The following is a 10,018-nucleotide window of genomic DNA, read 5'->3' as shown; positions in this document are numbered from 1 at the left end:
AATTAGAAGTAATGCCACATCCATGGAAGAATTAAAGAGATTAGTCACCATAAATGACTCTTAGAAGGTAAGGGTCAAGAGAATAAGAAAAAAATATCACAGACAGAAAGAAAATATCACAAAAGACATATCTGATAAGGAAACATTACCTAAAATACACAGAGAACTTTTAAAATTCAACAACTAAAAAAACGAACAACTCAATTAAATCATGGGCAAAAACCTGAAAAGACATTTTACCAAAAAAGATATGGAGACAGCAGATAAGCATACGAAAAGATGTTCAACATCATATGTCATTAAGATAACAAGATAGCACTTACACCTATCAGAATGGCAAAAATCAAAAACACTGACAATACCAAATGCTGGCAAGGATGTGGAGCAACAGAAGTCCTCATTCATTGCTGGTAGGGATGTAAATTAATACAGCTACTTTGGAAGACAGTTTTACACTTCCTTACAAAACTAAACATGTCTTACCTTATCATGCAGCAATAGTACTCCTTGGTAATTACCAAAATCGACTGAAAACTTAACATTCATTTATAGACATTTTATTCATAATTGCCAAAACCTGGAAGCAACAAAGATGTTCTTCAATAGGTGAATGGATAAACAAACTATGGTAAACACAAACTATGAAATATTATTCAGTGCTAAAAGGAAATAACCTATCAAGCCATAAAAAGACATGGAAAAACCTTAAATGGATGTTACTAAGAGAAAGAGACCAATATGGAAAAGGGTACATCCTATATGATTCCAATTATATGACATTCTGGAAAAGGCAAAACTATGAAGACAATAAAAATATTAATGGTTGTTAGTGGCAGCAGGAAGGGAAGGATGAATAGGCTGAGCATAGAGAATTTTCAGGGCACTGAAACTAAGCTGTATGATACCACAATAGTAAATAACATATCATTATACATGATCAAAACCTATAAAATGTTCACAAAGAGCAAAATACTAAAGTAAACTATGGGCATTGTATAATAATGTGTCAGTGTAGATTCATTGTAACAAATGTACCACTCTGGTAGGGCAAGTTGATAATGGGGTAGGCTGTGCATGTGTAGGGGCAGGAGGTATGTAGGTAGGACACCTCCATATTGTCTATTTAATTTTGTTGTGAACCTAAAAGTACCCTAAAAAAAGTCTATCCAAAGATTTTTTTTTTTTTTAAGCAGAGGATTATTTACTATATTAAGATCATACAGGTGTCTCCAGACCTAGTTCTTTCTCTAGGTCTGGATTTATAAAGACTGGTGGTAAACCAAGTCTGATTAATATGATATCTTTAAAGTAGGAAATGTCTGTGACTCTATATATTTGATTAACCTCAAGCAATGACAGCACAGATAGTGTAATAACTTTTGCAGGTAACCATTGTTAATTTGATGATTACCAGTTGTCATAAGTGAATGGTAAAACTATTGTGTTCAAAAACAAACAAACAAAAAGGCAGGGGAGGTTAGCCCTCCTATTCTGTTACAATCAAGTCCAGAAGAACTTTGATTATCTTGATATTCCATAGAGTATCACACTAGTACACTTTTTTTTTTTTTTTAAGATTTTATTTATTCATTTGACAGAGGGAGATCACAAGTAGGCAGAGAGGCAGGCAGAGAGAGAAAGGAGGAAGCAGGCTCCCTGCTGAGCAGAGAGCCCGATGCAGGACTTGATCCCAGGACCCTGGGATCATGACCTGAGCCGAAGGCAGAGGTTTAACCCACTGAGCCACCCAGGAGCCCCACTAGCACACTTTCTTAATGAGGTTATACAAATTAGTCTGGAGAGCCACAACTGATAAGTACTCTGGCTGTCCTATTTATACACATGCATATCACAGGCTAGAAGAGAAACCCTATAAAGGTTAATAAGGTTTCCTTATGATAAATAAGTGTTTTTTCAATGTTTTATTATGAAAATGTTCAAACACATAAAAAAGTTGAAATAATTTTATAGCAAATCCCTGAATATCAACACCTAGATTCTATAATTTACATCTTGCTATATTTGCTTTATTGTATTGAATAAAGTATTTAGGAGTTCAATAATCTGGAGCATGTCAGGATATCCCCCCCCTTTTTTTTAAATTTTATTTATTTTTTATTTGACACAGAGAGGGAGAGAGATCACAAGTAGGCAGAGAGGCAGGCAAAGAGGGGGGAAGCAGGCTCACAGCCGAGAATAGAGCCCTATTTGGGGCTGGATCTCAGCACCCTGAGATCATGACCTGAGCTGAAGACAGAGGCTTAACCCACTGAGCCACCCAGGCACCCCAGGAGCAAAAAGAAGGCTCAGCAACAAATCCAGTCTGCAATACAAGATTCCCTACCCTCCAGACTACATCATCCAACAAATTCAGTGACACCAGGGGTATTCATAGTAAATAGATGGAAGGAAGGAAGCATGCTGAACACAAGTGTTAGGTCTTTGGAAAATGGTAATACATTCAGATTTTGGAGCAAGACTGTCTTCTGTGGCAGAAACAACACATTTTGTAAAGTAGCCCCTGGCTGTTATGAAGCTCTAGTAGAGATTAAATACCTGACCAAATGGCTATATACACATTGCAGCCCATTACAAACTGGTATTTTCAGATCTACCAAGTTATAGAGTCAGACAAGTACAGCAGCAACCTATCATACTATGGAAATGGCATAAAATCAGGACCAAGAAAAATCAGAGGATACAAAAAAACTACATGAACAGGACTTCTGACTCCTACATCACTTACTTCTGCTACATTAATGCCTAAAACCTCTATTCATACTTCACATCTTATTGAGGCATGGAAGTATTCCTAAAGCCAGCCGATGGAAGGGGGAAAATCTTGGACCTGGCTTATAGCTGTGTTGGCACACTATGTTGGAACAAACTGAAAATGAACTGCTATCCTAACATAGTCCTTCTGGGGGATGGGCCTAAATGTTAGTTGCAAGGGACAGTCCTTCCAAGGACAAAGCTGGGAGCAGTATGTATGATTTTTTTACTTTTTATGTAGTAAAAAAGTAGCATGAGAAATACATATATATAGACTCCTGAGTATTGGAAAATGGGTTGGCTTGTTGGTCAGGGCCTGGAAGGAGCAAATTCAGAAGATTAAAGAGAAAAAAAAAATGTCTAGGGAAGAAGCACATAATGGACCCACTTGAAGTGGGTACAAAGTGGAAACAGATCTCATGCTACTGCCCACCTGAGAGCATCCAAGTCAGGGGAAACACTCAACAATAAGGCTGACTCATCCTGTGACTCAGCCTCAGCCCGCCTCCCTCATCTACTACCCCCCTGTTTGCACAATGGGGTCAAGAATAGAGTCACCATGGTGGCAGGAATAGAGGCTATGCATGTCCCCAGTGGTATGGTCTCCCACTCACCAAGGCTTAGCTTCTGCTACTGAGCATCCAACCTGCCAAAGTGTTAACAACCTGATATAAAGCCCTTAATAAAGTAGCAAAGCTTGAGATCAGCCAGACACTTAATGTCAGGTTGATTACATCAGACCCCTTTCACCCTGGAGAAGACAGTGATTCATCATTACTGCAATTAATACTCGCTCCCATATGGCATTAATTTTCCTGTCTGCCGTGTCTCTGTCAGCACCACTATTCAAGGGCATATAGCACGCTTGATTTACTGTCACAGGATTCGCACATACTATCACTTCAAATCAAGAGACCCATTTTACAGGGAAGAATGGGCAACAATCGATGTATGAGTGAGGGATCCAGTACTTCTACCACATAGTACAACACCTGGAAACAGCCAGCCTGCTGGAGGAGTGGAATTGCTTACTAAAGGCTCAATTGAAGTGATTACTCAAGACAAAGGCCTATATGGAGTTAGGACATTATTCACCAAAATCAAGTATATGAACTAAACAAACAGCTGTGCTGTGCCTCCAGTAGCTAGAATAAATAGGTCTAGATATCAGGGGGTGGGAGAAGGATTTGTCCCTCCTCACTATCATTCACAGTGGTCTACTTACAGAATGTGTGCTTCCTGTCCCCACATCTTTAGGTTTGACAGGATTAGAGGTCTTGGTACCACTGCTTCTACTAAGGAAAACTGGGAATTCCATTAACCTGGAAGCTGTGACTGCTGCATCTTATTTTTGTGTTCCTCTTCCCAGTAACCTAGCATACAAAGAAGGGAGCACTTTGTAGATTCAATGACAAATTGGTCTTGGTATGTGGCGTAAGCAGGGAGTAGACCATATCAGATGATCTTTGTGGCCTGTTTCACTTCCTCTTGATCTTCTGATTCCATTTGCTATTGTGGTTGTGGTGACAGTTACATGGCAAAGGGGTGAAGAGTTCCAATACTGACCACATCTTGCTTCAAGCGTATCTTCTGGCTTGCCATGGTGTTTCTCTGATACTGAAGGAGTCGGAGTTTACTGGACATGGATGCTTGCACAGCCCAGGTGCTGGGGAGTTAACCTCCCTGAGACAACCTTCAACCAACAGGAAATGGGAGCCAATGGACAAATGTTTCCAGTTGCTGATTCCTGGGATCATTTCCCAAGTAAACTACCTAAAATGCAAATTCTTCTCTCAGACTCTGCTCTCTCGGGTAACTCAGGCTAAGAAAGAAATCAGTGAAAGTCAACAAAGCTCTTGCAAATAAAATAGAAAATGCCTCAGAATAACAATAAAAGCTTTTATTCTACAAATACACCAGTTTCAAGGCCAACAGGAAATACCAGTTTTGACTCACTCTAGGCAATTTCTCCTTTTACCATAAACCAAGTTAAGACAGACAGATTCCTTTGCAAATTCTTCCTCAGTGAAATTAACACTAAAGAGAAATTATTATAGAAAAGAGAACAGATTTGTGTTTGTTTTCTATTGCTCCTGCAAATTACCAAAAACTTACTGCATTAAAACAATACAAATATATTATCTTACAGTTCTATAGGTTGAAAGTTCCACACATTTCACTGGGTTAAAATCAAGGTGTGAGAAGAATTGAATTCTTTTCTGTAGTGTCTAGGGAAGAACATATTTCTTAGCATTTTCCACCTTCTAAAGACTTCTCACATTCCTTAACTCACAGTCCCCTTCCTCCATCTTCAAGGCCAACCATGACATGTTGATTTCTTTTTATATCACATTTCTCTGACCACCACTTCAGTGTCCCTTTTCTACTTTGAAAGACCTTTGTGGTTATACTGGGTCTACCCAGATATTGCAGGATAATCTTCCTGAGGTAAAACCACAAATTAACAATCTTAATTCTATCTGCACCCTTAATTCCCCTTTGTTGTATGATGTAATTTATTTATAGGTTCCAGGGATTAGGATATGGACATCCTTGGAAGTAAAGTGGAGAGCATTATCCTGCCTACTTCAATATTAAAGAAAAAGAGAGTTTATACATTTTCTTCTAAGTCCACCTTCATATTTATTTTAGACCTAAACTTTCACTTAACTTAATACAACTTTAATTTCTTGGTTATAATTACATTGATTTATAACATTTGATTACATGGAGCTGGTGAGTCCATTTTCATTTTAAAGGTGAACAGAATAGGGCATGGAAAGAAAAGAAAAGACAAAAATAAATGTAAGAAAGGGAAAAGGAGGGGAAAAGAAAGAAGGAAAGAAGAAAGAAGTCGACAATCTGCTTTGATTTCATATTTACTCATGGAAAGTATGCTTAGCTACTCAACCAAATGAGGCCATGGGGTTGGTGTGATGGTTAATTTTATGTGTCAAACTGACTTGGGCTAAGGGATGGTAGCCAGATAGCTGATAAAACATTATTTTTGAGTTTGTCTGTGAGGGTGTTTCTGGAAGAGATTAGCATTTGATTCAGCAAACTGAAATCTGAGTAAGGAGATTTGCCCTCACCAATGTAGGAAGATATCCAATCCACTGGGGCCTAGATGGAACAAAAAGGCAAAGGGCAAATTCTTTCTCTCTTCTCAGGCTGGAACATGGGAACTCCTGGGTCTCAGGCCTTTGGACTCTAACGGGAAGTACAGTACCAGTTTTCCTGTTTCTCCAGCTTGCAGATTGTAGATTGTGGGACTTTTTGGCCTCCATAATCACACAAGCCAAATCTTATAAGAGAACTCCTCTTGCATATATCTCTATAGCTTCTAACAGTTCTGTTTCTCTGAAGAACCCTGACTAATATAATTGAAAAATAGTGTCTGAGAAAGATGAAGCTGACTACTTGAAGTTAGTAATCTCCTTCACAAAGTTCTGATAAGAGATTTTAGTCATCACATCTAGTCAAAAATCTAGTGAAGTATGAACTTTCACTGCATTCTTTGTTAATTATAATCTAAATTATTTGCACATTATAGGTTTTTCCAGTTCAAATTTTCTTAAACAATTCATATTCTTCTTATTCCTGATAATAGGGACAATACTAAAGAGTCAATGGCAGACCAAAACATCCTTTGGAAAAACAAATGGGCGTTAACAGATAAAATGTATCTTACAGGCATCTTCAGTAATTATCATTCATTGTTCTTACATGAATTGTTCATATTTCATAACCTCCTAAATCTGATCTGTAAGATTAAATGTGATGAAATGTTTCAATTGACAACATGTAATATTTTATTTTACTATTGATCTCAATCCATGTGATTAAGGTTAATTCTGCAAGACATACTTCTTTTGAACTAGTAAATCCAACAAAAGTGATAAAGAAATGGCAGAGAGGTGACATCCTGAATATGCATTTGGCACTTCAAAACAAATGGCTTGTCAGAAAGTTATTTGAGATTAGTTGAGCATGAGTAGGTATTTATTGCTTTCTTCTTGGCCAGAAAATTGTTAGAGAAGTAAAGCTAATAGTAAAAATATTTCCTTGTGTAAAGCATAATCATCTTTTCTTGAGCAGATTGGTATTAAAATATCCTAGTGCTTTTAGATATTGTGTCTTTTTGATTATGCTAATATCAGTTTACTTCAGAAAGCCAGTAATATGAACTATGATGTATTTAGTACAAAGGATTAAAGAGAAAACTGGAACCAGAAAGGTGGTTCAGGAAAGGAAGTCAATGCTTATGCCATTCCCTACCTAATTGCATACTTGAATTCCTTTTTTTCTTAAAGATTTATTTATTTATTTGAGAGAGACAGCAGGGGGAGGGGAGGGGCAAAGGGAGAGAGAGAATCCCCAAGCCGACTCCCTGCAGTGCATGGAGACTGATGCAGGGTTCAATCATAGGACCTTAGATCATAAACTAAGTCAAAATCAAGAGTCCAATGCTTAACTGAAGCTTACCCAACTGAACCACCCAGGCTTCCCTGAATTCTTTTTGAGACTAAATTTCCACTCCTGAAGGCATCTATTGCTAGGAAAGCCTTCCCTCTGCCTAGCTCTCAAATTATTTCCTTTTTGATTGTCCTGGTCTATATTGGCAAATATATCTAATGATGTTCAAAAATATTAAGGCAAAATAGTTAGGAGACAGATTTACAGTTGATCAAACTTATGAATGTGAACTGAGGGAGACTTCCTATAAGAAAAAGTATTTAAATCCAGTAATTTGTGGGGTTTTCTTTTTGTGATTTGGGGGTCAGGAAGGTCACTGTTGGGAACTATACCTGTTCATTATATAAGTGGTCTTGAGAGCCTATATTCAGACAGAGGCAGAGAGAGAAGCAGGCTCCCTGCTGAGCAAGGAGCCTGATGCGGGACTCGATCCCAGGACTCTGGGATCATGACCTGAGCCAAAGGCAGCGGCTTAACAGACTGAACCACCCAGGCATCCCACACATTAATTTTTGATGTAGTGTTCCAACATTCATTGTTTGTGTATAACACCCAGTGCTCCATGCAATCTGTGCCCTCCTTAATACCCATCACTGGGCTAACCTTTCCCCTTACCCCCTCGCGGCCCTGCCTCTGAAACCTTCACTTTGTTTCCTGGAGTTCATAGTCTCTCATGGTTCTTCTCCCCCTCTGATTTCCCTTCATTCTTCCATTCCTTCTCCTGATATCCTCTATGTTATTCCTTATGTTCCACAAGTAAGTGAAACCATATGATAATTAACTTTCTCTACTTGAATTATTTCACTCAGCATTACTCATCCAGTCCCATCCATGTTGATACAAAAGTTGGATATTTATCTTTTCTGATGGCTGTGTAATATTCCATTGTATACATGGACCACAGTAACCCTTGAAGGAAAAATATTTAGGGCACAAGTTAGGACACCGTAATGAGGAAATTTATTTTAGCATCTGAATAGTGCTCTGGCAACAGAATTCTCTGATATCCATAATCTCATTTGACTTTCACAAACTCCCTATGAACTTGGTATTGCTAGGGAGTCAGAGAAAGAAACTGAACTCAAGAACTCCTAGTATCACCAAGTATGTTTGCATTTGAACAGGAAACCGTGTTTTTTCCAACTCACCAGGTAACTCCTCCAAGAACTCATTAGCTAAAGACACAATAGGAATTGAAAATGTAGATGCATCTAAAAAAGGCTTAGAAAAAAATTCATGTATAATAAACCTCTAATGGGTTATAATGTGTTGTTTTGTGTGTAGCTTTTAGTTCCCCCTTTAAGATCAAAATAATTTCCTTTATGAAATACTTGACATATTATATAGCTTCATCTGGTAAAAACCTCTATAGTCACCATATTATATGTAGAGGAAGTTGTAGAAGGCGAGTTCTTTAAACATAAGTGACATGTACACATTCTTTGGTGATGAAAAAGGAAATTCTACTACTGTGTATTCTTGGTTTACTTACTCTAATTAACCACAACTTATTACTAATGCAAACATGAAGCATCTGAATACCAATACTGACATCTATCATAACATCTGCATTATAGACAGGAGTGTCTCTGTATGTAAATATTTAATATAACTATCTTTGTGTATTTCCATTTCTGTTAGAATGATCAGATTAGGAGGAAGGCTGATTTCCATTTCCAAACATTCCAAAAATATTTGTACATTATGACTGGTGTCCTTTTGTGGTCTTGAGAGTTTTCAATTCAGAGTATTAGTCAAAACAGGAAAAAATAAGCCTGGCTCTCTAGGACTGATAACAATAAATTCTATCTTCTAAGTGTCTGTCATGTACCAGGTACATTCATGAGTTACTTCATTTAATTCTTACCTCCCAAAACAAATGCTGTAAGTAAGTGTTATTAGTCCATTTTACAGATGAGAAATATAAGATCTAGAGAACACACATAATGTGGCCAGAATATATAGCTTAATAATGGTGAAGTTAGCATCTGACCAAGTCCAGTAACTCAAAATTCTTAGACCACTCATTTAAATGACAAAGGATGTTATCATTTCAACAATTATTATATAAGATTTAATAAGAAAGAGTTTTATTTATCATAATATTAAAATACCATTTCTATAACAAACCCAGTTACACTGAATTTCTCCATAAGTATCTCTCACACACATTGAAACTACCCAATCTTCTTAAAAGATAACCTGTTCTGTCAATATTTTGCTTAAATGATAAAACACAAAAGAACTTTCAAACATTGTATTCAAAACTGTATAACAGTAGGCAAGAAATATTTTGGCACACGTATATTATACACAATATTGGCAGATAACATTAAACTGCATCTTGTAGTGAATCACACAGATATTAAACAGGATTATCAGTTGAAAAGAGACACAACTCCTCTTTCAAATCATGGTACGCCGATCAAATGATTGCATGAAATTCCATAGTGATTTACTCTAAGCAAGATAAAACATGACTAGTGCACAGAACCATCAAATTAAATTTTAAAATTATAATAGTCTCAGCATGCATTTGTAGAATACAGAGACAGAGTATACAGGTTAGTAGAAAAGCAACCAGAGGTTTCCCCATTCAAAGATTTTTTTTTTTTTTCAGATTTAGAAAGAATAAAGAAATTAGTAAGGGACATTTGACTCACAGGGAATTGTGGGTCCAATATTGTCCAGCAGATATCCCAAGATTGGGACATGTCTGGAGGTGGGACAGCCCCACCTCCAGACAGCCACGCTGCAGTTGTGCTTTCCT

General features: G+C 37.3%; 1 pseudogene; it reads left to right on the top strand.

Moving 5' to 3' along the window:
• The first annotated feature begins 1,164 nt into the window (after positions 1-1,164).
• LOC116581728 lies at positions 1,165-1,280 on the top strand (annotated as a pseudogene).
• Positions 1,281-10,018: the final 8,738 nt, after the last annotated feature.

Source organism: Mustela erminea, chromosome 1 (assembly GCF_009829155.1).
Source record: "Mustela erminea isolate mMusErm1 chromosome 1, mMusErm1.Pri, whole genome shotgun sequence".
Taxonomy (NCBI): Eukaryota; Metazoa; Chordata; class Mammalia; order Carnivora; family Mustelidae; genus Mustela; species Mustela erminea.
Note: the sequence above shows the minus strand (reverse complement) of the source record. Positions and strands in the feature narration are given on the sequence as shown.